This window comes from Periplaneta americana, chromosome 6 (genome assembly GCF_040183065.1).
Source record: "Periplaneta americana isolate PAMFEO1 chromosome 6, P.americana_PAMFEO1_priV1, whole genome shotgun sequence".
Classification (NCBI taxonomy): Eukaryota; Metazoa; Arthropoda; class Insecta; order Blattodea; family Blattidae; genus Periplaneta; species Periplaneta americana.
The window spans coordinates 29,682,007-29,689,289 of NC_091122.1; the positions used below are offsets into that span (position 1 = coordinate 29,682,007).

The following is a 7,283-nucleotide window of genomic DNA, read 5'->3' on the forward strand; positions in this document are numbered from 1 at the left end:
TCTATATATTCTGTCAGCTCAGATATATTCTAAATTACGAGTATTATAATCTATTCTTATTCTAATTTATTATAGTTGTTTTATCCATTCTAATCTAATGTATTATGTTTATTGTATGCCTTATTTATTCTAATTATATTTGTATATTCCTTCAATTCTAATATTTTGTGACCTATTTTGTATATTCTAATCTGTGAGATACTGTATATTCTGATCTAGTCTAATGTATTCTATCTGTTCTACCTTCTCTAATCTATTGTCTATTCTAAATGATCCTATTCTAATTTTTATATTGTAATATGTTTTAATATATAGAATTTTGTCCCATGGAATTAAATCTATTTCTATCAGTTTCAATCTATATTATATATGCTAATGTATTCCAAAGTTTTGAGCTGTCTCGTCAGTAATACCAACATTGCTTTAAGCCGCATTTACACGAGGCCTATTGTCAATACAATAATTTTATTGCGGACGATTGTCCCCAACATGTTGCGAGACAGTCGCCGTCCAATCAAGTTGAACGTTGACCTATTCATACGAGGAAACTATTGCCGTGGCAGTAGGTGACGAAAAATGATGAGTGTGCAACGTCTGTGGTGTCCCGGGTTGCTGTTTTGCGAACTCTATGTTGAAAGTGCCACGGAGAGACTTAATTTTCGCTTTGACCTCAACAGCACCGAATTCTTCAACGTTCATCTCACCAACAATGTCAGACAATGTCTTTTCGCGAGCATTTTTGTTCTTGTAAAGGTCGTGATGCTGGTCTCACAAACATTGCTTCTCCTTACACACCTCAACTAATTTGATATTATAGTCCCGTCGCTTCAATTTCCGGCAGCCAATCGCGTTACAGGTCGCCTACATTTAAACGTGTGCGTCTTGTGATTCGCTGATTCATTTCTTAAGGCTCGATAATTACTTAATATAATCGCCCCCATTTTAGCTCTTTTTTTGGCGTTCGCAGAAAACACACGAAGACGTTATTTGCCGCTCAATTATTTGCTGAATTACATTGCGTTTGATTTATTATCATAGGAGCTACGACATGATAATGTTTAACGGTGCGGCAAATAGATTCCTCGTATGGTAGCTCGGCAATGTGAGAACAAAAATGGCGAACGATACTACCTATACCTAGACTTCATAGAGCCTTTACTTTCTAAGACGTAAGCAAAGGGGCGGAGTCACGCCGGAAATAACAGCGTCGGGACTATAATAACCTCACTCCACTCTGGGACCATTATTACAACGAAAAATAACTGAAACGTTGGGCCGAATAACGGTCTATGTTACAATTTTTTGAAAATCGATTTTTTAATGGAATAATGCTCTGTATAGTCTTACATAGCTGTCACAAAAATTGTTTTTCAATATCCGTATCAGAGGTGCAGGAGCATTAGTTAGCGATTTTTTTTTTTTTTTTAAGCGCTTCAGTAAAGCAAACTGATTGTTGAAACAGAACGCAATTAGGTCAGCTGACTGCAAAATGATGGACAGCTGTTGAGTAATTCCTAAGCACTGGTGGCAGCACGTTCGTAGGCTATATTAGGCCCGTAACACACTTGCAGAGTTTTCGCCAGTGAGAAATGTGTTGCGAGAAAATTAAGAAATTGATAACATTGATTCAAATGGACGTCCACACACTGGAAGAGATTCTCGCTCGAGGCAAAAACCTCGCGCGAGTTTCTCGCTGGAATCGGTAGCTCAGCGAATTTTCTTGACACATTTATCAAAGATGTTTGACATTTATACTCTTTATGGCGATTGAGTGTAGAAAAAGACATCACAGGTGACGATGAATTGAATTGTTTTTATTTGAAAATGAGGAAAGATGGCTGATAATTACAGCCAGAAACTTATCGAACTTGTACGATGTCACCCGTAGACCTATTTATATGATACACGGGATGAAAACTATAAAAACATGAAACTTAAAGAAGAAATCTGGAGACAAATATCAGATTATCTGAAAATAAATAGGGCTATATTTTATTTTGATGTGATTTAATAGTCTTTATTAAACATTTGAAATAATGTATCTGTATGTCTTAACAGCTTACATAATTTTAATCACAACATAGCAAAGAATCCTCTTATCACATCATGAATAGCAAAAAACTGAGGTCCATTCAACCTGAAATATCATCATCATACAAATCGAAACCAGTGTCCAAAACTCGCCTTATTTTCGTAAGATACAATGTGATTTTCAGATACCGGTATTTCTGGCTTTAATTTTAGGCCTACTCTTTTTTTTCATTAACAAAATATGTTCATGTAACTCCATTTCCTCATCATCTGAATACTCAGATTCAACATAGGGATCTACGTAATTTGTAAAGTACGACAATATACTTACAGGTTATATATTTAAGTACAATATATGTAAATACATAACCTATATTTCCCCCAACGAGTGATAGATAGATAGATAGATAGATAGATAGATAGATAGATAGATAGATAGATAGATAGATAGATAGATAGATAGATAGATAGATAGATAGATAGATAGATAGATAGATAGATAGATAGATAGATAGATAGATAGATAGATAGATAGATAGATAGATAGATAGGTAGGTAGGTAGGTAGGTAGGTAGGTAGGTAGGTAGGTAGGTAGGTAGGTAGGTAGGTAGGTAGGTAGGTAGATAGATAGATATTTTATTAACCGTTGGAATACAATTATTCATGGCATCGTCAGTATACATTAATCTAACATTGATACAATAAATATTACAGTCATCTTAATCTATGGTAACATGTCACAAGCTTATTTAATAGAATACTAGTTACTTAGAATATAATGTATTTAATCACTAAGCAAATAACGTACTACTAATACTACTAATTCAGTCAGTGATGCATAACACACTAGAATAGTTACTTGTAAATAAGATGCTGAATTTATTTTAAGAGATACATAATTAATTATATTGTAATCATAAAAATGCTTTCTGCATGAAGGCAGTGCATAGATGATCATAGCGAGGTGTGATCTGTGATAGCGAGAACTCGCAAGTGTGTGGAGGAGTGCTCTTCGCCTCTTTCTCGCAACACATTTCTCGCTAGCGAAAACTCTGCAAGTGTGTTACGGGCCTTATTGCTGCTCCGCGTGCTTGCTGTTCATCGCCCGGCCGCATGGGGAAGCGAACGCACTAGATGTTTATACCTTAAAATTACATAACACCTCTATCAAACATAATTAAATTATAATTCAATGTAAACTCTGAGAAACAATATCTTGATTCCCTCATGGGCCGCTCACTATCCTTAAAAGTTTAAATGATTATAGCAGAAACAAGAGAATCTTCATAACTTTTCATAAATAACGTATTTTTTAAATACTGAATATATTTCGTAGAATTTAATTTTTATATTAATTGACAGTTGCGTCCACACCTGTGGAGCAACGGTCAGCGCGTCTGGTCGCGAAACCAGGTGGCCCGGGTTCGATTCCCGGTCGGGGCAAGTTACCTGGTTGAGGTTTTTTCCGGGGTTTTCCCTTAACCCAATATGAGCAAATGCTGGGTAACTTTCGGTGTTGGACCCCGGACGCATTATCACCTTCATCTCATTCAGACGCTAAATAACCTTAGATGTTGATAAAGCGTCGTAAAATAACCTACTAAAATAAAAAAATTGACAGTGGCGCCAACTTATATGAGCCCACCCAATAATTTGTCGTATTATTATTATTATTATTATTATTATTATTATTATTATTATTATTCCTAGTTACAAATAAGCCCACTTAGCACTATGCAAAGAACTTAGAGGCGTTTTTTTTTTGCCCGTAGCTCACTCAATCTTTGGCTGTGGGCTTCTTTTCTCTCTTCAGTCCACGTTGTTCCAGTCTTTTTCGTCGGTTTTTCCTCTTTGTTAACTTATCATTTTATGAACTTTGATTCCAAAGATCTCCCTGTTTAAGATGTCTTCTTGTGTGATTCCTGCTATTTTAAGCGTTTTTTTCTATTTCGGCAATCCATTTTATAGTATCTGTTTGTGATTTACTCTTATTTTCATAAAATTCAACTATTTGTTTTGTGAGTCTGTCGGGGTTCATTCTTTTGATATGGCCCTAAAATTTTAACTTTTTGTCTAATGTCGCTATGAATGTCTGTGTTTCTTTTTCTTGTTTACTTTTCAGTCTGTATTGTTCACCTATGACTTTGGGGCCTAAAATTTTCCTTAAGATTTTGCATTCTTTTTTCTCAATCCTTTCGACATCTGCGTTTCTATTCAAAATTAACGTTTCAAGAGATATTCTGGTTTAATGAGTGTTTATTATGTCTTAATTTTGTATTTTTGGATATGCAGTTTTTATTGTAAATATTTTCAGTGAGCCGAAATGCTGTCTCCATTCTTTTGGCATCTAATTTCGTTCGCTTTTGTTTCAACTCCATTTTCCTAATCATTTCGCCGAGGTATTTACATTGTGGAACTCGTTTAATTTTACCATATTTGGTTTCCATATACGGTACTTTGGTGCTTCTAGGTAACGTATTTTGTTTTTTCGAAGGATATCTGGAGACCGATTTTCTCTGCGATTTCTTTTTTTTTTTTCTTTTTTTTTTGCGTTTTTTTTTTTCTTTTAACAGTTCAATCTGTTTTTTCAGCTGTTATGACGTCATGAGGTAAAATGGCTAAGTTGTCTGCAAATGCTAGCCAATCTATCTTTAATTTTCCTCTACCTAATGTGATTGGTTGATTAATTTTGAGGATAGTTTTTTGTTTACGCCACTCTTGTATTACTTTTTAAAGTACATTGTTGAAAAGTAATGGAGAGAATCAGAGCCATCTATATACAAAGCCGGAGCATTGAGTCGGCAACACTGTAATTAACTGTCAAGCGGAGGCCTACGATACAAAAGCACGTGTTTGTGTTAATGTCGATTTTCAATGTAAATTAATGTTATAACAAGTGTGTGTCGATGAAATTATGTTCCCGGTCGTATCAAACGTTTATTGTTTATGTGTTACAAACTAAGTGCCTATTGACGACAAAAGCAAGACAACAGATGAAAATAAAATGGTTGCAGTCTTTGGCAATTTTTACAGTTAATGATGACAAAGTTTTTTTTTTTATTTTCATAATTTACATTCTAAATATTAAATATTGTATAAACTACATTTTTATAGTCTTATTGTGGTTTGTGGTGTATCAGCATTTTAAGCCAAATTGTTGGGTCTCGCCTGCTGCATACATATTAATAATGTTACGCCGTTGATTTTCAAGTTCATTGTAAACAGCTGTTTTGTGATCCCATAAATGTTGCAGTTTTGTTGAAGATTCTGAATGCCTGCTATACCTCAGAACTACCTATAATTTGTAGATGCATATACACTCGCTTTGTTGGTTTTCAAGGTTCGTTTATTAATATTGTTTTTTTTTTGTAATAAATTAGTTATAAATATGTTTCTTTCCACTTAGTATTTACAGGATTTAAAATTCACTGAGTTTACGCTAATTGGCCCATGCGTAATAGATGATGTGTTTTGTTACGTATTATGCTAAAGGTATGTTTCTGCAGTTTTTCATAGATCTGTATACTTGGTCTAACTGTAGTTACATCCTCATACTTTATTATAATATGCAAATAGTTTCCTCTGTTTATATTTTTATTTTATTTTCGTAATTTACATTCTTAGCTCGTTTTCTGTAGTTATATTTATTTAAAATTATAATTGAAAAAGTTTATAACAAATAATTCAGGATAACAGTATTGTTATGGTGACTGACCAACTAAAACTGGCTTCATAGGCATCTGAAATATTTATAGAAAAGCACAACAGATAATCACATGAGATTAAAATGTATTATGATATCCTAAATATTTCACGTCAGAGGTGAAACAACATAAAGCGGCAAAACATTGTCAATTTACTAGCTACATAATGGTTAATTGATTGGAATAGGGTATTGCGAAAGTACGTCGTTATTTTATTTATTTTTGGTACAAGTAACATTTCTTTAAGTATTTATTTATTTTACCTTGCATCATCAATAAAAGAACACGTATGTTTTTAATTTTTTTTAAGTTACAAGTGGCTGTATGCAAGTACTTACGCGGTATTCTGAAGCTCAAATAAAATACCATTTCGGATTCCGTAATAAATTATGAACATTAATACACCGAATCTTGATCATATGCACTTATGTATAAATTAATGTCGAAAATATACACGTGACAACGAAACCAAAGCTCTAAAACGTCAAACGTCATGCTTATTTCGCCTCTGCCTGCCTCCACTCAGTGTTGCCAAATCTACCCATGCTCTGGCTTGTAACTGAAGATGGCTCTGAGAGAGTCCATCTTCTTGTCTTACGCCTGTTTTTACTTCGAAAGGTGAAATTTCCCCCATACATTTAACTTTAGACTTTGTATTTGTCAGTGTCTCTTTTATGATTGTAAGAATTTTGCGGTCTAATTAAACCATTGTTATTATTATTTTTTTTATTTTCTACTCCTATGTGTTTATTAATTTTATACTATATACATTGATCAGATCCAAGCTTGAATATTCATCTGTAGTATGGAACTCCATTACTTCCACTGACTCGGCTAAGCTAGAGAATATTCAAATAAAATTTATTTCCCTGTGTTCTTATAGATTTTTACCTAATTCTGATGATTATAAATATGAGATTAACTCCAAATATTTTAATTGCTGTAGTTTATTTGCCAGACGTTAAGATCTTTTTATTTATTTTTTTGTAAACTTCTTAAGGGTGATATTGATTGTGAATCTTTCCTAAGCTATATCAGTCTTCGTATTCCTGCTAAGGGTTTAAGATTTCATAAAATGTTTTACAGTAGAAATTCTAAATCTATCTCTCCGGTCTGCAGATGTATAAAATATGCTAATTTGCATGGATCTAACTTGGATCCATTTAATGTGTAGTATATACTTTGTAGTTTTATATCAGTTTAATTGATGTATTTTAATCCCTTACCGCATTCTGGGACAGATATGGCACATACCGGTTTTATATTCATATAATTTATAATATAAGCATATAATATTTCAAACTGCATACTGGGACAGATATGGCACACGGTCAAGAATTGGATTTGACCATATGTGACATCAGTTGAGAAAGAAAGAACTACTTAAGTTATTTGAATATTAAACCGGTGTGTGCAAGACTGTCCTATGCGGTAAGGAGTTAATATTATTCTCGTTACCTTTTATAATATTTGTTGTTTTTTCATTTACATGATTCCATCCTTTAATTTTCAATTACGAGTACTTATAATTGTCATTATTTTATGTAT

At 33.4% G+C, this 7,283-nt stretch overlaps 1 protein-coding gene across 2 annotated transcripts in view; it reads left to right on the forward strand.

Annotated features, from left to right (window-relative positions):
- Positions 1–7,283, forward strand: part of Liprin-gamma (liprin protein kazrin) — a 717,975-nt gene that overhangs the window by 690,195 nt on the left and 20,497 nt on the right. The window lies entirely within an intron of this gene.